At 59.8% G+C, this 20255-nt stretch overlaps 1 protein-coding gene across 2 annotated transcripts in view; it reads right to left on the reverse strand.

Annotated features, from left to right (window-relative positions):
• Positions 1 to 18749, reverse strand: part of SHISAL1 (shisa like 1) — a 77844-nt gene extending 59095 nt beyond the window's left edge. The window contains exon 1 of one of the 2 annotated variants that reach the window (XM_065945168.1): positions 18631 to 18749. The gene's annotated coding sequence lies outside the window, so the exon portion shown is untranslated. Of the gene's footprint in view, positions 1 to 17858; positions 18105 to 18630 lie in introns of those variants that run through there. The other variant, XM_065945160.1, reaches the window with a different exon arrangement.
• Positions 18750 to 20255: the final 1506 nt, after the last annotated feature.

Raw genomic sequence — 20255 nt, forward strand, 5'->3', positions numbered from 1 at the left:
AGGGAGCTGGGCGTGTGCAAAGGCCAAGGGGTGGGACCGGGCTCACAGAGGGGCGGCTGCCGTGGGAGCAGGAGGCAGGGCCTTGTGAGCACTCCCAGCACACAGTAGGTGTGATGTACTCCTCGCACACAGTAGGTGTGATGGGATTCTGCGGGGGGGCCCATCCCCAAGGCTCATAAACCAGGGGTTTGGCCCTTTCAGGGGAGGAAGGGGCGGGAAGCAGGGATGAAGACTGAACCCGATGGGTGAGGGGAGGCAGGGAAGTGCTGGCCCACACTCATGGTGGGTCAGCAAACCATGGCCCTGGGGTCTGCCTACCCCGTCCTCTGCCTGGGCATGCCAGGCTGGCCAGCTGGGCGCATGCACAGGAAGAGACCATCAGGGGAGCTGGGTGTGAAGGACAGATGAGAAAGGGCACGAGGGCACCAGGGCCGGGGCCCCAAAGGCATCCGGCTTTGGGGAGGAGCTTAAAGGGGAGGTGGGGGGTTGGGGGAAGGGGCTGGAGCTGCCCTAGGTCAGAGCCTCCTGCTTCTTCCCCCACCCTGAATTCCCTGCCATCCCGGCTTCCTCGCTGGTCCATAAAGCACGAGCCTGTCTGGGCGTTTGGCCCTCTATTCACCCGCCCGCTGGGCTAGGCTCTTGACACAGAGACACCAAAGCACAGAGATGGTCTGCAACTTGCCTGAGGTCACACAGCCTGCAGGCAGAGGACCCGAGCTGACGGTCTGCGACCAGCTTCTGTGCACCCCACGTGGGGCGCCTAGCCTCTCTGCCCAGAGCCTGCCCTGCCCCGACCTGCCCCACACAGCCTTCTGGGACTGAGAGTCACTCCATGGCCTGGCCTGGCTCTTCCCGTCGGCGAGGCGCTTGTCCAGGGCAGGGACCCTGGCTCATGGCTGGGCTCAGGGGGGTTTGCTCCGAAGGAAGTCATATCTGTGCACGGCGTGGGTCTGGGAACACCCAGGAGCCCTGTCCCTTGCAGCCCCGGCCTTCCGTACTTCCAACCACGATCAAGCCTACACCCCAATAAATGAGAGCGACTGGTTGGGCCTTGTTCAGGCCAAGGAGCATGGCTGCCGGCCTGTGTGGCCAGGAGCTCCCTTCTGGGGCGGGAGGAGACTGGGCAGCTGGAGAGAGCCTCAGCCCTGCCTCAGTGGCGGGGGTCCAGCTCAGGCCCAGGTCCTGGCGTGCTGCCTGGGACTGTCCCCAGGGCCAGGCTCAGGTCTCCTTACCTTTCTGTCTACATAACACCCCACAAAGAGTCCCATTTTACAGGTGAGCAAACTGAGGCTGGTCCTCATGAGGTCTCACTGCTCGGAAGCAGCTGAACCGGGGCTGCAGAGGCGCATCTGGGCTAACATACCACACGGTGAGAGAGACTGTCAAGGTCTTGGCCAGATGCTGGCCAGTGATGTCACTTCTGGAGGCTGTCCTCCGTGCCGGGCACTGCCCCGGCGAGATGCACTGGTGAATGCATTCAGCCTGCTGCGCTCTGGGAAAGGACCCCCAGACATGCAGAGCCTGTGGAGGGGTATGTCCACCTGCCTCCACGGCTAGGCTGGCTTCCCGCCTACCCCCTTCCACACACACCCCCACCCCACCCCAGTGCGTCCGCAGCTGGCAGCAAGAGCCCTGTCTGCCAGGGAGAGCTGCCTGCATCGGCTGCTGTTGGAAACACATCATGTGACCTTGACATAGTCAAAGGGCCCGCGGGCCTCTTCAGCCGGGTCTGCCCTGCTCCGGGCACCGGCGCCACACCCAGGGCACTTTGGGTCTCGTCCCACCGCCCCGTCTGTAGCTGGCGTTTCTGTCGTGACTGGTGCCACAGTGGCCTTTAAAGCCAGGCCGCAACGGAGGCCGGTTCCCTCTCCCTCCCTCCCATCGCGGGACCCCGCCTGTCCTGAGTGTGGCCGGAGATAAACCTTCCTTGTGCCCTGGAGTCACAGGTGCCCTGCTTACAGCAGACAGCACGCCGGGTCCAGACGGGCCTGGGTGCCCCTCATCCAGTCGCCGTCCAGGGGGACAGTGGCAGCCCAGGGTGACCGGTGCTGTGAGGATGAAGCCAGGGGACTGTGGGAGCCCAGAAGTGCCCGAGCCAGCCCGACGGGTGGGCGGGTGGGCGTTAATTTAATCCTCACAATCAGGAGGTGCTGAGTTTACCCTCAGTTTACAGATGAGGAAACCAAGGCACAGAGAGTTTAAGTGACTCACCCTGGGTCACCCAGCTAGCTGGGGGGAAGCTGAAACCCAACTCACACCAGAGCGTCCGGCTGTGGGGACGGGTAAGAGAGGAGGCGGAGAGGCTCACACACATGGGAGAGAGGGTCCGTTCAGCGCAATAAACACAGGACTGGGTGGGGGGAGCAGCCACCCCGGAACACGGCTTCCCCTGACTCTGGTCTGAGCTGCAGCACTGCAGCGGAGGACCAGATGGCAGGGATCCGGCCTTGGGCTCTGCCGCAGCTCGGCTGCGTGACCCTGAGCCGGTGCCTTCACCTCTCTGAGCTGGGCTGCCTCAGCCAGATGCTGGGCGCCTGTCATACGTCATCGTATGAAAGTACGGTGGCATCGTGGCATTTACCCCGGGTGACGACCCCACACAGCAGGAGCTCATTCGCGCCTCTTTAAAAGAGGCTGTAATCACAGCACACGCCGGTCTGCCTGGTGGGCTGGCAGGGGTCCCTGGAGGGAGCAGGACCCCACAGCAAGCTCAGGGCAGCCTCCTGCACATGGCGGGTCCTCGGAGACCCTGCGATGAGCAGTACTAACGCCCCCACCCCGGGCTCAGCGAAGGCCCTGCTGGCCGCGGGTGCGAGGTGCGAGAACCTTCTCGGCCGCCCAGTGTACGGGATGGAAACCCTGGAGAGAGTCCAGCTGGAGGGACGGGAGAAGGATTGCAGGATGTCCAAACACCGAACAGCAGCCTGCAGCCGCTCAAACGAACGTCACGGGGCGTTCTAGCAACCCTGGGCCGAGGGAGGAACTTCCGTCCCCGTCACACCCTGCACGGTCGAAAGGACTATGAAAAATGTGCTGTTGAAGAATGCCGACAGCTGTGACAGGGGCCCAGAGGGGAGTGGGGGTGATGGGGGTGGCCCCAGGGGGCGTGGGGCTCCTCTTCCAGCTGTCATGCTGGCTGGCGGGGTCAAGGGTGTTTATCCCTGCTGCCGGGATGTTCCGATTCCCGTAAGGATGTGCCTCTGTGTGATTCCCCCTCCTCCTGGGGGAGTCCCAGACACTCTGCCCCTTCAGGACTTTCCCGGTCATGAATCTGGGTAACTCGGCCTCCCTGTCCGTAAACTGGGGACACTGGTCACGACCGATTCTCCTAAGCTCAGCAATGTGGCCCCAAAGCCGGTGTGTCCATGTGATGTAACCCAGGCTCAGAACCCCACCGCCACCTCCTCCGCCTCCTCGGACAGATAGCCCAGCCTCAGTAAGGGGTGTCCTGCACCTCCCCACCCCTCCCAGGTCACGGGAAGGTGACGGGTGAAGAGGGTGCTGGGTGTGAGGCACCCTCGATCATCCTCAGAGTGACGGCAGGTGACTGGGTGGGTGGCGGCAGGGTGTCCACCCCGGCGGGCAGATGACACCCATCGGACGTTGGGGTCCTAGCGCAGGCGTCGGGGGAGGGGGAGGCAGCCCAGCCCCCACGAGGCGCCCTTGGCACCCTGATTTCCTGCGAGCAGGCTCCCCCACCCCAAGGAAGACTGACATGCTCACTTGGCGAGGACTTAGTGTTACTAAGGGCAGACCCCAGTGTAGAACCCAGACAGGGAACCGGCCAAGCCGGGTGAGCCAGCTGGGGGCCTGGGGTACCCTGGGGTATGCTGCATCTGGGGAGAGGTGTCTGGGTCAAGGGCATAGCACGTGGTGGGGAAGAGCCAGAGTTCATCAGCTCAGGACTGTGCAGAAGCCAGGGACCCCTCGGACCCTTGGTCTCCTCTTCTGTCTGATGAGGACGGTGTTCAGAGTGGGACGAGGTGGATGCAAACGGCCGTGAGGGACCCTGCAGGTGGCTGGACCAGTGCGGCCTGGAGTGCGGGCCTGGGAGCTGGTTAGAAATGCTGGCTGCGGGCCCCCTTGGGACCTGGTGGACTAGAACCAGGGTGGGGACAAAGAATTTGTATTTTACCAGCTTTCTGAGGGATTCTGATGCATGCTCAAGTATGAGAACCTCTGGGCTGGGTCACAGGAGGGGAAATTTTTCTGTGAGGGGCCAGGCTATAGATATTAAGGGCTCTGTGGGTCAGGAGGTCTCATCACAATGACTCAACACTGCCATCAGAGCAAGAAAGCCCTAGACAATATGGGCTGCACGGTGGAGGCCGTGTGCCAAGAAAACTTTATTAACAAAACCGGGCAGCCCAGCTTTCGCACCCCCGCACTGGAGCCCCAGTTCCCAAAGCACAGCCCACAGCCCAGCGTGGCAGCATCTCCCGGGAGCTGGCAGGGCCCCACAGCTGCATCCTGGGCTGCGTGCTAGCCTGTCCACACACAGGGAGCAGGAGGCCGTTCCCCAGGCAGCTACAGGCCCCGCGGGTTCCTTCTGGGCCTGATGAGGGGGGCTGGGAAGTGCAGGGCTGGCTGGGAGAGGGGCTGCTGGGAGAGTCTAGCAAACCACGGCACCAACACGGCTAATTGGAAGCAGCTGCCGTTGCAACGAGAGACTTGTCAGCTGTGATTAAGCGAAGTTGCCTTCAGGCCAATCAACTTCAAAATTATGCAAATAGGGCCGCAGCAGAGACCACAGGGGTGGTGCGGAGCCGGCTCCCCCACCCAGCCCGGCCGGCCGGGAAGGGCCCCCCCATCCACGCGTCTCCCCTGAAGTGGCTTCACTTCTGGGGGTTAACGAGCCTCCCTCCCACACTCTTTGTAAATTGGCACCAAAGCTGCTGAGCGGAGCCGGAGGTGAACCTGCAGCCAGCCGCCCAGAGCCAGGCCAGGCCCAGAGCCCTCTCTCCAAAGCTTGGCTGCCCCCACTGGCCTGGGAGGTCACCAGCCTGGCTGGCCACGCTGGCCCTCAGTGACCCAGGCAGGGTCTGAGGCTGCAGGCCAGCAGGGCTCTCTGGTGGCCACGGTTGAGCGCAGAGATAAAAGAGGACGCTCCCAAAGGTGGCAGGAGGTGGCTTTAGGCTACCCGCCCTATCGCTGCTAACACTTGCTCACCCCTACCAGCTCTCCTGGGCCCTGACCTGAACTGACAGTGACCTCCTGCTCATCTCCACTCCTGGGCCCCCCGGCACCCCACATGTGTTGCACCCCGAACTCAACTCCTCAGCCATCCCATCTCCCAGAAGATCAAGTGATCAGTCATCAGGCGGGGGGCGGGAGGGAAGACCCCGCTCATGCACACCCCTTCAGATGCATTCCCTGAGTTCTCATCCTGGTCTCCGAGGGTGGCAGCGTCATGTCTCTTCGGAGACGGGAGGGGAGGCCAGCTCTTAGGCCTGAGGTCATCATGTCCAGGTGCCAGCAGGTGTCTGGGTAGCGTCTGGCTTCTGGAATCAGACCAGGCCCTCTGAGCCATTGCATTGGCATTTATCTCTTCCTGTCTGCTCTCACACCTTCCCAGCCTAGAGGCACCTCCCCAGCAAAGCCAGGACCAGCCAGCAGTCCTCTGTTTAAACCTGTCCACCCCCGACTCGTGATCCATTCTGAGTTTGCACTCTGGAAATAAAAGAATTCATAATAAATGTGTCTGCAGGCGTTCAGAGTGGCCGGAGCCCCCCTGACATCCCCTAGGTTGGCTCTGACCCTGGGGCCTTGACACCGAAGATGCTTAAGAAGGACCTGGAGAGCAAGGGGTGGAGTACAGACCCCGGCTGGATGAAGACCCCACCCTCAGGCTGACAGCGACCTGCACCCCCAGGGGAGGTCCCTGCTCCACTGGGCAGAGCCTGGGGCCAGGATGAGCCTTCCTCCCAGGGGTCCTCCAGGGGCTGAACACAACTCCTGGACCCTTCGTGGCAGGCTTCCTCCTTTTCAAAACCAAGCATTGTTTACAGTGCAGAAAAAAAAATTGCAAAATTTTATAGCATACGTTGACATCTAGGTAAACAGTGTTATGGAGGTCTAATTAGTGCGCTGCGGTGGGGAAAACGCTGGCTCCGAAACTTCTGGGGAATGGAGAGGTAACATCAAAAAGCATTGATGAGAGAGCCGTCGACAGGAAACCGGATCTGAACTGGGGCGTGAGGACGGGACTTCCCGGGGAGGCGGGTGCCGGGCCCACGCCTGGCAGAGGGCAGCCAGGGAGAGGCTGGAGAGGTGGGGGGGGAGGGGGGGACACGGTTACCCTGTGACCCTGGACACGCCCCTCTGCCTCTCTGGGCCTCTCCCCATAAAGTGGGGTGCTAACCCCCAGCCTCACATGGGCAGGTGAGATTACACGAGACAGGATATGTGACACCCACCCGAGCTGGGCGCTCAGGACGTGGGTGCGGACAGAACCCAAACAAGAGTTAAGCTGTGTCTCAGGGCTGGCCCTCCACACGTGGAAACGAGAGGAGAGACGATTCTCGAGGACTTACTCTGTGCTGTCCGGCCCCCGTGACGGACAGTTGACAAAGACCCTCTCCTTTTAATGTTTTTTTAAAGGGCACTACTGCTCACAGTCTGCAGGTGAGGAAACTAAGACTCAGAGAGGTTGTGTCACCTGCCCAAGATCACACAGCAGCAGAGCTACTGGGACTTGGGTCCAAGTTGGTCTTGTTTCCAGGTCAAGGTTCTTCCTTGCCTTGGACTTTGGCTCTTGGTCTTGGTATTTGGGGAGGAAACAGCGGGTGGAGGAGGGAGTTGCCACACCCTCAAACAGAACCACTGGGTATTTCCCCCTGTCCCAGCGCCTGGGGGAAAAGAGAAGAGACCATGCTCTGGGGACTGGAGTCAGCTGGCCCCATTTCCCACTGGGCTGGAGCCCTCCCCAGCCCTCCACACTCAGGACTTCCCAGGGAGCCAGCCCCTGGTTGCACTCCCCCAGAACTCAGCGCACCGCCACCCCTGGGCACAGACTGGAAAGTGGGGAGGCGGGACCTGCCCTCCTGCCTCTGCACAGCACCGCTTGCCTGCTCTGGTCTGGCCCCACACCGACCCGTGGGCACTTGGCCCCAGCGGTGAAAGACCCCGTCCGGGAGCTGTGTCTGCAGAAAGGAAAGCACCCGTGGTGGGGGAAGCCCTCGGTGTCTCAGACCTGCTCCTGGCCCCAGGGATGGAAAGGGGACATCCGGGTCTTGGGGTCACAGCTCGGGTTCCAACCCCACCTCCACCACCGACAAACACAGACCATGAGCGGGTCACTTCATTCAAAGCCTCTGTTCCTTCCTGTCTCCCTCCCTCCCCTCCATCCATCACTCAGGCAGGAAACCTGCCAGTTGTCAATCCCAGCTCTAGACCCTGAGGATATAGGAGTGAGGAGAGAGACACAGCTGGCCCTTGGCATGGAGACGCCTTGTCTGCCTGTCCCGTGCATCCGTGTGGGTCCCCTGCAGACTGCTGGCTCCCCAAGGCTGCCGCCAGGGAGGATGCCCCTCTGAGACCCCTGCTGCCCAGCCCAGCAGTGGGCACGGAGGAGGTGGCGGCAGTGGGGCGTGGGGGTAGGAGTGGGCCTCGGCCGTGACGGAACAGGCAGCGAGGGGGTGAGAGGCCCTGGCCACGGCCTCGGACAGTCCACAAATAAACTCCAGCTCGTCGCTCTTCCCCACTGAGAGAGAAAATAGCTTTCACACTATATTTTCTGATTTTTTTTTCACTTCACTGCTTCTAAATCGATCCAGAACAGATTGTCCAATTGTCTGAATTTCAGGAGAAAAGCCTCCTAATCTTCCCCAGACTTCTGCCAGGCCCCGACCCCCTCCCCCGAAGACCCCACTCCTCGGCCAGACCCCAGCGGGACATCCAGGGGCTGCCTGGGCTTGCCTGCTAGCCTGAGAACCTGCAGGAGATGGACGGCGGCCCCCCCAGGATAGGTGGGCGTGCACCCCCAGAAGGGCACTTGTGCCCGGACCCACTGGACAGAAAGACTTTGTTTTTGCAGGAAGGATGGAACTTACCCCACACTGTGGGACCACATGGGAGCCTGGGGGCCCGGGGTGGAACTGGAGGCTGCCACCTGCCTCCTCCAATCAGGAAAGGACTCTGGGTGCTGGGTGAGCCACACACCATAAGCAGCTATGCAGGACTGTCATGATTCCCGTTGACAATGGCAGTGGGGCAAACAGGTGTCATCGAGTGTGCCTACAGGATCGACTGGTCAGGACTGTGGGGGCAGGGAGACTGGGCCAGAGCACGTCCAGACTCCATGCTGTGATGGATTGACTAGCCATGTCTGCCCTGGGTGCAGCAGTGGCCGGTAGGGGTACTCAAACCACATATCTGCCATCCCGAGTCTATAAAGTCCAAACTCCTTAACTAGCCAGTGTCCTTGGAGACCAAGCCACTGCCAACTTCTATGGCCTCGCCTCGACAACTTTCCAAAAATACCACGGGACAGCCACGTTGTCCAGACGTTTCCCAAACTTCTTCCTCTGAGCTCCGTATGCACTGTTCCCTCTTCCTCAAGATCCCCCGACCCCTTGCTCAGCCGCCTGGCCAGCTCATCCTCCATTTCCTTGGGTGCCACCTCCTCTGGTGAGGCCTCCTTGATGTTTGGCCCTTTTCCCCCAGGCAGAGTCGCTACCCTGCCCTCTGGTCTCACCCCCATCAGGGCAGTCCCTTGTGCAGGACTTGGACGCGGGCAGAACAGTCTTTCTGGGAACCCGGAGTCCCAGCAGGACGAGCCCCGAGTGCAGGCTTGGGAGTGAATAGTCACACGACACACATCAGGTAGATGCTTGGCCGCTCCTGGCTGACAACCGGCCCCTCCAGAGAAGGACCCAGGGGCAGCAGAAACCAGGCTCCAGGCGTTAAGGACCCACTGGCCTCGAGCTCCGGAGGGTGCAGACCCTGACCGGCTCCTGCCAGGTCCCACCCGTCCCCAAGGACTTGCTCCCCCATGTCTCTCTGCCAAAGAGAAGGAATGCAAATAACAGTGACAAATGGGTGGGTCCTGTGGAGGCCTCCCTCCTGGAGCGCTTTGCCTCCGTGACCCTCTTTCAGACACACTGCAGGAGGGTCTGCTGTGGACCCCGCTCTGCAGAGGAGGAAACTGAGGCAGAGAGGATGGAGGTGGCAGGGCAAGGCCACCCAGATATAAGGGGGCACACAGGAGCGTGGTGACCCACACCTCCAGGCCAGCACCTCTCCTGACCACAGAGGGTACCCTGCCTTCTCTCCATCCCCCATGGGAAGATCTGAATCCTGGCTTCCCTACTTAGCAGCTGGGGAAGCCACAGCCCTTCTCTGAGCCTCAGGTGAGAATGGCGATCCATCCTTGTTTGGGTGTGTAACAAGAATTGAATCAGGTAGTATTTGCAAAGCACTCAGGACAGGGCTAGGCAAAGTTGGGGGACCTCCCAGCAGGTCACGGCTCCAGGGCCCAGAGTCTTGGGCCCAGCACCCCATCTATGGGGCCATTCTGTGGCCTCAGCAGGTTGGCGATGCCCTCCCCCTTCACTCTTTTCCAGAACCCATGTCTGGTGCCCTCTTTGGAAGGAATCAGATGGTCCACAGGCTGGTGGTCCACACTGCGTGCACCATGCCTCCCCCAGCTTCAGAACCTTCCTGCAACCTTTTGTCCACTGTGTGGAGTCCAAACACCTCCTCTGACTTGCCACGCACCTTCACAAACCACACACTATGCTCAACGTGTGATCTTCGTGCATCACCACGCCCCCAAAGGAAACAGCATTCCCCCATGTTATGGAGGAGGAGACAGAGGTTCTGGGAAGCAGCAGGACTTCCCTGCCATAAAGAGGAGGAAGCCACAGTCTAAACACAGCTCTGTCCAGCTCCCAAACCAAACTGTCAGGGACACCAAGCAACCTGGGTCTTCAGATTTGGCCCCTCACCCCCGGTTCCTGGAAGGTGAACAAATGTTCATGCAGAGAAGAGAGATCATATCCAGCTATAAAACTCATTCTATCCCATCACTCATAGCCCTCAAAGAGAAGACTGCCCCAGTCCTTGCGCCCCTTCCCAAGCTTCCCCGATCTTACGCTTTCAATGTTTCCTGACAGCCATCATTCACTCCTTCATTCTTTCATTTACCCACTCATCCATCCACCTGTCCATCCATCCACCCACTGATCCATCTATCCATCCATCCACCCATTCATTCATCCCTCCACCCATCCATCCATCTACCCATCGATCCATCTATCCACCCATCCATCTATCCATTCATTCATCCATCCACCTTTTCTGGTGGCTCAGATGGGAAAGAATCTGCCGGCAATGCTGGAGACTAGGGTTTGATCTCTGGGTTGGGAAGATCCCCTGGAGAAGGAAATGCCTACCCACTCCAGTATTCTTGCCTGGAGAATTCCATCAAGAGAAGCTACAGTCCATAGGGTTGCAAAGACTTTGACACAACTGAGCGACTAACAAACACATCCATCCAGAAGTACATCCCTTTGTTCACAGACCCACCCAGAGCATGCCTGAGCTAGAAGCTGTCTACACAGCTAAGTCAGGAACAAGCTGGTCTCCACCCTTCACGGACAGAGAGAAAGTCCACTGCTTCTGTGCTCTCTGGGTGTTCCTGTTATTAAACGTAGTGGTGGTGACAATGATAACAGCATTATTTACTCAGTACTTATTATGTACTCGGCTCTGTACCGGACATGTTCCTTGAATCAACTCTTCTCATTCTTTGCCAGAACTTTGCTAGGTGAGGGCTTCTCCGCTTTTAGAGGAAGCTCGGAGAGGTTTTATAACTTGCCTAAGGTCACATAGCTATTCGGGCTTGAAACTGGGATTCAAATCTTGACGGCCCCTTCCAGAGCTTGGGGATCATAAATAATAGCTATCAGTGTAATTGATCCAGGAGCCTGGAATGTCACAGGCCTCACCTTGAATCCTCAAAACCACCCTTGTAAGGTATTATTAGGACTATCCTCAACATTATCAAGCTTATTTTTAAAATGAGGACACTGAGGCCCAGAGAGGGGAATAAGCAGTCCAGCACTGGCTGCAGGGAGGGGATGTGAACCCAGGCAGCTGAGCCCCAGAGCTGGCTATCTCGTCACCCTGCTCTGCGGTTGCCATGGCACCGGGCAGGCAGCAGCGCAGTCTAAGGGGCCACTAGATTCACTTCTTCACTGAACAACCACAGTCTTGGAATGCCCTGCCCTGGGGGTTCCCGGATGATCAGGTTTGGGTCCCTCCCAGCTGCTTCATCGAAAGACTGGAGCAGTGCTCACAGAGTAACAGGTAATAAAGTGAGATTACAGAGAGCTGGCGTCTCTTTGAATACACACGATGCGCAAAGCTGCAAATCTATCTTATCTGATTCATGCAACAACCCATTTCACAGATGAGGAAACTGAGGCTCACAAGCTATATAACCTGCCCAGGGTCATAGAGTTAGGAACAAGCAGAGGGGGGACTGGTCCACGGTGGCGCCCCAAGTGCAGCCTCGGCGATCCAGGCTGCTCCCCTGGGATTGGAGTCAGGAGCTTCCCTGCAGATCTGCCTGTCACCCTAACAATGGGCCTCAGCTCAGAGGCCCTGCTTATTCCCCAAAGGCCTCAAGGTCTCAGAGATCAGATTCCGAGCAGTGGCAGCTAGATGATGCCAAGTTCCCCATCTGCTCCCAGAAAAATCTAAACAACAGGGCCCTTTAGAGGCAAGCCCATGGGAGGGTGTGTTAGGCTCCTCCTGAGCTGAAGGCTGAACTCCACTGACTGGGCCTCTTTGGCCAGGCCTCTGGGGCTCAGTGATGATCCCAGGCTTTCCACAAACAGGCAGGGAGAGGCTCCATCTTCCCATTTTCTGGATGTACAGACTGAGGCTCAGAGTCCCTAGGTCTGGCATGGACATCCTGTCCTAAAGCCAAGCCTGGGCTGGAGCCGAGGAGGAGGAGCAGAAAGAGGATCTTGTAGACTTTGGTATTAGTAATTCTGTTATTCTTTGACTTAATGTTTAGAATGTCCATTTAGCAGGGTACGATATGTTCTGCTGGCCCCACAGAGCCCATCTAACCCAGAACCTCAGGTTTCAGAGCTCGGACTCTCTGCTATTGCTTCTCCTCTCTGGCCTCTGTTCTCCTTAGGGAAAAGGAACCTAGGAAGTTGGCCCTGGGGTTGTCTGAGGGTGCTGGAATATAATGGACAAAAAAGGGCTTTGTAATAAAGGAATCTGCAAACATTAAAATCCAATGATCCAAAGATGTCTGAGACCCATTTTAAGACTTTCTTCAGGCGCTCCTCTGCCTCCTGAATGCCCTCGGCCCCCTTGTGCTGGCACACTCCTATCCACCCTTTAAGACCCAGGCCAAAAGTTACCGCCACCAGGAAGCCCTCCCTGACCCCTCAGGTATAGTGGGACCTCATAGGTGTCTGTTGTTTTTTTTTATTTCTGTTCTTCTGCCTCCAAAAGACACACCACAAAACCCATCAGGGCAAGGTCCTGTTTTAACCATCTCTTGTTCCCTGGGTCTGGGACTGTGTCTGGCACAGGGTAGGTGTCCTGGAAAGGTGGAATGAGCCAGAGCTTAAATGCGTATTCTGTTAGTCTATAAACCCAGCTGTGCGTGGACGGTTCTCCTGACAAAGACGAGGAGCCTGAAGTGAAAGCAAATCACCATCATTTCAGGAACCCGCTCAGGGAGCCGTGGAAGAAATTCTTGAGCTGGATTATGGAAGGAATTTGCCTTTATTTTTAATTTGTGCCGATATCTAAGAAAGCGGCACTTTCTTTTCAACCCATCATGCGCCGGGGAGCTTCCAATCTGGCACAGGAGACAAACTTTCCCCATTTCCCGATGCAAATCTCGCAGCCTCGGCAAAGCGGCCGTCTCCGCCCTCCGCCGGGCATTTCTCAGATGCTTGCCAGCAAGGAATAATCAGATTATGTAGCTGGGTTTTAAAAGATCACGGTTTGTCTCATTTTCCAGGGAAGTGTGAACAAAAAAAAAAAATTCTTTTCTTCCTCCCAGGGCTCTGTTAAAAGCTTCCAGAACTTACTTAATTCAGTGTTAAATGGGTGTAATTTGGGAAACTCATGCATTATTTCTTAATTTCTTGAAGGCGAGTTTGCACTCATCTGCTGGGGTAGGTGTGCATGTGGACAGATGGGCAGTGATGGGAGTGTGTGTCCCAGACTGGTGAGGAAAGGGGGCAGCCGGCCCACAACACGCCAAGGGAACGCTCCATTCATGGCTGGTGGCTGGAAACATGGAACGGGAGGCATCTGCATTTCATCTCACGGCTTCTGCTTCTCCGCTTGCATGGCCAGGGAGGGCGAGATTCTGAGGCCTTTCCCTGATGGGAGAGCCTCAGGGTTTTGGGGGCAAATTTCACGTCTGCACCCCCCTCTCCCACGCCAAGCAGAGGCCTCAGATGCCCCTGAACGATGCCAACAGGGCCAGTATCATATCGTGAACATCCTTGACCTTCCAGGATGCCCAATTCACTGCGACCTTGAGCACGCCGCCAGTCTGCCCTGGGTCCCAGGGTCCCCACTTAGATGGGTAAGTGGACAAGCTTCGAGCTCCCTATCGGGCCCTAAAGCAGCAGCTTCTTAGGGCTTCCTGACATCACAGTACAACACACGGGCCTCGGAGATGCTGGGGTCCCTGACTTTATCTGCCCCTCCCCCAGCTGTAGGATGCAGAGGGTAGGGGCTCCCACGCCCCAGCCTCTGCCCGTGACTTTCCCCACCGCAACCCTCATGAAACCCATTAGGCAGGTGCTAAGTCGCTGCACTGTTGAACAAGAAAACCCAGGCTCAGACCACAAGAGCTTTGCCGGGGAGTGGTCACATCAGGACGTCCAGAGAAGACCCTCTGGAAAATGTTCAACCTGCTCGCAGCTAAGGGGGAAAGGAAAGAGCAGCTCGTCACATGTGGGCCAGGCTGGGGTACGGTGGGGTGCACCGGCAGGTCCAAGGGTGCTGGGACAGCCATGGTCTCAGCTCAGAGAGGTATTTGTTCATACAGTCAGTGGTCAAACAGATCCTGCGCCCCGGGTCACATCTCGGGGCAGGTTTGAGAGGGCTTGGCTGCTTCTTTACCTTCCTAGGGAGTCAGACACTGCAGAAGGCGGTCAAGGAATGTGTGTGCTGGAGGGAAGAGGGAAGGGAGGGAGAAAAAAGGGGGAGAAGGAGGAAGGAGAGGGTGAGGCCTCTCCCCTGCCAGCAAGCCCTGTGCAGGGTGAGGCTGACACCAACAGAGTGGGTAGCACCTGGCATCCCCCCGGGAGACTGTGGCCAGGGTGGGCAGGGCCTCTGGTCACCCTCCCCACTTTCACTGGCTCCAGATAGTCAGGACCCCAGCTGCCAGGAGAGTGTTTAGGAACCAAAGACCCACAGTGCTCAAGAGTTGAGTACTGCTTCAGCAACTTGTAGAAAGAGTGACTGGGCTGGGGAAAAAACCACTCTGGGAGAGCTGGAGGTGGGCTCTGAGTTCATCCTAAGATTGATATGAATCTGTTGTGTGACTCAGCCGGAGAGAAGCTGAAGCAAGAGGTTGCATTAATAGAGGTAGAACATCCCCAAGGAGGGAGGTGATCATTTTCCGCTGAGCCTAAGACGGGCCACACTCTGGATCAGTCCAGAAGAGAGTGAGCAGGACAACGACTAGGAGGACATGAGACTCAGCAAAGTGTCTGAAGAATCACCAGGGTCACCGTCGGGCCCACGCTGAGCTCCAGGTGGTAGAGCATAGTGGCTAGGGGCGTGAGAGTAGCTGGATTACTTTTAACCTCCCTGAGCCTGTTTTTCTCAGCAGTACAACTGAATTAACAATGGGTTGCTCACAGGGTTGGTGTGCAGAATTAAACGGGCTCAGTGCCTGCCCCTCACAGGGCCTAGTGCAGAGTGGGCCTCTGAGCTTTCACGGTCAAGGGCAATCCCATTGCCGTTCAGGCAAATCCTTCCACTCGTGACAATGAAGTCGTCTGTCACAGATGCGGGCAGTTGGAGCTGCCTGATCCGGTGGCCACTTGATACTTTCCCCTCCAAGCAGCAGCCAAGGGCCAGGACAGGAAGCGGTCCTCTCCCACCACGCTGGCCAGAATAGGAGAGAGGCTGGCAAGGTGGGGGCGGATTGTCCTAGAGAGCTGGAAAGCAGACTCTCCTTGTTCTTCCAAATCTCCCTCTGCCCACCCCAATCACAGGCTCCACCCACAGGCCGTGGACCAGTCCATGAACCTGACCATCCCTCCCTCCTCCCTGCGCCAGTCCGGCTATCTAACCCACACCCAGGATGGGCGGTGGCGGCGGTGACCTGCTCTCCCGTCCTAGCCCTGCTCCGACTGCACCACCTCCCCCTGCGCCCTAGTCCTGCAGCCCCCTCCGCGCCCCCCGCCACGCCCCACCTCCGAGCGCCGCACACCTGTCCACAGGATGCCTCCTTCCCTGCTGTGTGTCCACATCTGTGCCCCTGGAGGGGCTCTGCCAGGAAAATACCACTGCTCCTCTCTTCTGGCTGATTCATGCCTGCCTGCCTTCCGGACCAGGCTCCCCCAGCCCTGAAGCCACCGCAGGGTCTCTGGGCAGATTCTCCCCACTTGCATCCCCCCTACTCAGCCTCCCCTCCCCACTGGCCTGTCGGGGACTGGTTTCCTTAAGAGCTGCCAAGGGCAGAGCTGCTGCCCTCCAGCAGCAGACGTGGGGGCTCGCGGAGTTCGGCTGAAGAAGAGGAGTGAGGGAAGGAACGAATATACAGTCAGAGGAATGGCTGGATGACATCCTCAGCTTCCTTGGGACCTTGCTCTCTCTCACTCACAAAGGTCTGAGCAGCGCTGGCCCTGCCCCCACTCAGCCTGTCCAGTCCAGCTGCCCCCGATAAGCTCCAGGCTGCTGGCCTGGGAGAGGCGGGGTGGGACACACACATGCACACACACAAACACCCCACGTGGCTCAGAGCCAGTCTCCCCTCTTCCAGCTTCCCCCACCAGTCCAACACCTCCCAGGGGCCTGAGAATTCAGTGTGATGGTGGAGAATTCAGTGTGATGGTGACAGAAAAGAAACGCAGGAACCCCTCCCTGGGGCTTTCAGCTCGAGCCTGGCCACAGCGAAATTCCCAGCCACCTCCTGCCCCACACTCAGCCAGCCTGGATGGGCACAGACCACAGCCTCTCTGGGGGAGACGGATTCGTGCTCAGGGACGTGTTCCGCCCTGAGTGGACACCGGTCTAGGGGGTGGTGGGGGACAGATCCCAATCCCGGGCAACATTGACCAGCACGGCTACGGTCCTGGCTGACCCCAAGGACCAGGGCTGGGCTGCCGGCTTCCCGCCACCTTCAGCCCACCTGGCAGGTGAGGGAACAGGGGGTGACGGAGGAGCTCCCTTTAGCCTGATCTGAACGCAACTTGCTGGCTCAACCGGATTTCCACAGCAGCCCAGAGGGAAATCCGCGGGACGCCGGTGACTATAAAGACACACTGGGGTCCAGGCCCTCATTCCTCACTAGGAAATAGGCCCAAGCAGGACAGGCACCTGCCCAGGGTCACACAGTCAGAACTCACAGAGGTTCCTTGGTGCGACCTCGCAGCAACCTTCAGAGGTGGGCATGGTGCCCGTGCCACTTTACAAGATGGGGAAACAGGGGCTCAGGGGGCTCAAGCGCCCCGCTCAAGGTCACACAGCTGTGGGGAGAGAGGGTTGGGGGCCGCGGGGGCAAAGCACTTTTCACTCTTCCCATCCCGGCCTGGGCTTGTCTGGGCAGGAGCAGCAGTCACTAAGACAAGGGATCCGAGAGGTCAGGAGAGGCACAGGAGACAGAAGGCACGCTGGCAGATTATATAAGTCGCCTTCCCAGCCCCACTGCCCCAGGGGTGCCGCCGGAAACCCGCTCAGGGCACCAGACCCGGGAGGTCGGGGCCTGGCCCACCAGCCAGCATCGGCTCTCTCTAAAGAGATGACAGTTGGAGGCGCCAGGACACACTGGCTTTTCTTCCTCCTTTCTGGTTTCCTCTGGCTGAGTAACAAATACTAACACAGATAATGATAATAATAATTAGAATAAATATAACCTGAAGACGCTCGGGGTCTCGTTGCCATGGCAACCGTTGGCGCTAAGGCGTTTCGGAGGCCGCCGCCAGGCCACCCGGCCCCCGGGCGCGGAATCAATATTGATTCAGCCCCAGGAGGCGGCCGCGGCTCCACTGGGACCACGCGGCGGGTGGCGAGCGAGGGACACGCACTTGGAGAGGCCTTCGTGACTGCCCACGCCGCCCAGCCGGGACCCTCGGAACCGGTCGGGTCCCCAGCCTGACTCCGGAACCCTGCCCGGCGCGCACGGGGCTCCGGGTTCGCCCCGTTCCCGTACTGGTCCTCGGACGCCGGTCCCCGCCTCGGACGCGAAAGCCGGTCCCAGCGGCCGCGTCCCTGCCTGGTGCGCCGGGACCGCTCCTCGGACCCGGCCCAGGTCCTCTCCAAGGTTCAGCGACCCCGACCTTGGAGAGCCCTGGCGCAGACCCCAATGCAGAGGCGCCGGCTCCCCGACGCGACTCCCGCCCCCAGACTCTTCCCCGGGCGTCCCCGGCCCCTTTCCACAGCATCCCCGACCCCACGATGCTCCGAACTTGCCTCTCCCAGGGCGCCCACCTCTCCCCGCCCGCCTCGGGCGCCCGCATCCCCTTCTCGCGGAGCCAGGGAGCCGACGATCCGCGCCCCCCGCCCCAACTCGCCGGGACCCTCCTCCTCCAGGAGCTCCGCCCCAACCCCTCTCCCCAGCTGCGCTCGGACCCCCGGCCCGGCGCGCCCCTCCCCCGCGCGGCCCCAGCCCGGCCCGCCCCCGAGGCGCCGCTCACCTCCTGCCCGCCGCCCGCTCGCTGTTCGCTGCGCCGCGGGGAGTCGGCGCCCGCGGGGCTGAGCCGCCTGCCGGGGCGCGGGGACGCCCACGCCCCCGCGGTGGCCCCGCCGCCGCCGCAACAGTTGTCCCGGCGCCGGGGGGCTCCGGGGCCAGCGCCGGGAAGGCGGCCGCTCTTACGCGCGCGGGGCGCGGGCGCGGGCTCGGGCTGGGGCTCCGGCTCGCGGACCGGCCGCCGGCCGCATGCCCCGCCGGCCGCCCCGCCGCGCCCGCCCGCCCGCCGGCTACTGGGCGGCCCGCGCCGCCCGCCCGCCCGCCGGCCCGGAGCCCCGCGCCGCGCCCGCCGCCGCCGCCGCGCTCATGCTCGCCGGCCCTGCGCTCGCCGCCGCCGCCGCCGCCGTGCCCACTTCACTCTTTGCCGCTCGCCGCTCGCCCTCTGCTGCCCCCTCTCCCCGCTCGCGGCGCCCCGCGCTCCCTCCGTAGCGCCCGTGGCTCCCTTCTCTCTCTCTCTCCCCCCCTGTTTTTCCTTTCGCAATCTCTCTTCCTCCCCTCGCTCGCCCTCTCCCCGTTCGCGTGTCTCTGCGTCTTTTCCCTTCGGCGACCTCCTCTCGTTTGCGCTTCCCCCTTTCTCACTGTTTCCTCCCCGCCTCCCCTCCCCTCCTTTCTGCCGTCCCCTTACCGCTCTCCTCCCTCTTGCTTCCCTTCTGTTCCTTTCCTTTCCTCCGTCCTCCTCTCGGCACCCCTTCTCGTCTCCCCAGCCCCACCACACTCACCTGCCTCCTTCCCGGCCGCTCCTCAGCCCTCGGGCCGGCGCAGCTGTTGTAGGGGCGCGGGCGAAGGGCACGCCAGCCCCGCTCCGGCCACCTGGCTGCAGGCCGGGCGGCCCCTCCAGCCTCCCCTCCTCCGGCGGCCGGCCGCTGGAGGGCCCCACCTGCCGCGCGCCTCCCGCTGCGGGTGCTGAGCCAGACATCCCTTCCAGGCGGCCCCTCCTCCGGAGGCGCTCAGGGCCGGGGTCAGGCTGAGGTGGCCCCTGGCAGGGTCAGACTTGGGCCGGAGACTCCTTCTCCGCAGACCAGATCTGGCCAGTTTCCAATGAGAAAACCCCGACTTCCTTGGGCCTCCGTGAGGACGGAGTGGGCTCCCCGCCCCTGTTCCAAACCCCCCTTCTCTCCACTTCTCCTCCCCAGCAGCCACCCCGTCCCCTGTTTCACCCCTCACCTGCAGGACCTCCCCAGGCCAGACCGAGCCAACCTCACTGAGATTCAGTTTCCCCACCTCTCCCCGGCCCAGTGACCTCTGGGGGTAAAAGATGGTTGTATAGGGGACATTGCAGCCTTCCAGGGCCGGGCAGAGGGAATGGCAGTGAGGATGGCTCCTGATCGGCGGATCAGGAAGGGAGAGTGGCTTTGAGTGCCCCGGGAGGCAGGTGGACCTCAGCCCTGCAAACCGCACGTCCGCGGTGTCACCGGCTCTGGCTGCATTTTTACAGACATTGATTGCAGCTCTCCAGAAACCAGGCTGAGCCCGCCACACAACTTATTTGGCTTATTCCTCACCAGAGTGCTGGGTCTTGGCTTCCTTATTTTACAAGTGAGGCAGTTGAGGCTCAGAGAGGTTAGGGCAACTGCCCTGAGCCACACAGCTGCAAAAGGACAGGACCAGGGTTCCAGCCTAGATTCCCCACCACCACCACCCACCCCTGACTTCCAAGCCCAGATTCCACACCTTTGACAGCTTCCTTTCCTAAGCAGGCCACAGCATCATCTCCTTCACGAAACGTTTTAAAGATTAGATGAGGTGGGATATTTGACACACTTTGCACAGCTTCTGTAAACCCTCCCAAGGAGGACCATGATTACCCCATGGGATGATGGAGACCAAGGAGCAAAGAGGTTACAGAACAGGCCGAGGGCCCAGTGCTGGACTGGAGGTGGGGGGACCTAGGTTGAGAGGTGACTGTTCCCTGGGCTGGGCTGGGCTGCCCTCCGTGTGCGTCCAGGGCCCTGCACCTTCCTTTCCCTATAGTCAGGCTCCCTAACAAAGCCACTTCATGTACCTGAGCCTCAGTTCCCTCACCAACGAAATGGGAATCGTTCTACCCCTGCAAAGAGTCATCATGGGGATTAAATGAGAGGCTGCATCAAATAGGAGACAGTCCTGTTGATTATCCTAAATAAGTGAGTGCCGTGATCGACACCAGTGGCCCTTCTGTCCTTCCAGAAAATGGCAGAGTGGACAGGAAAATGCGTGGGGTTTGGAACTGGTCAGACTTGGAGTTGACTCTCAGTTTGACTGTTTACCAACTGTGTGCCCACAGGCAAGGTCACTTCTCCCAACTCCTGGGCACTGGTTTCCTGAGGCTTTGACAGCTAATATCCCTGAACCTGGTGGCTTAAAA

This window comes from Muntiacus reevesi, chromosome 1 (genome assembly GCF_963930625.1).
Source record: "Muntiacus reevesi chromosome 1, mMunRee1.1, whole genome shotgun sequence".
NCBI classification, from domain to species: Eukaryota; Metazoa; Chordata; class Mammalia; order Artiodactyla; family Cervidae; genus Muntiacus; species Muntiacus reevesi.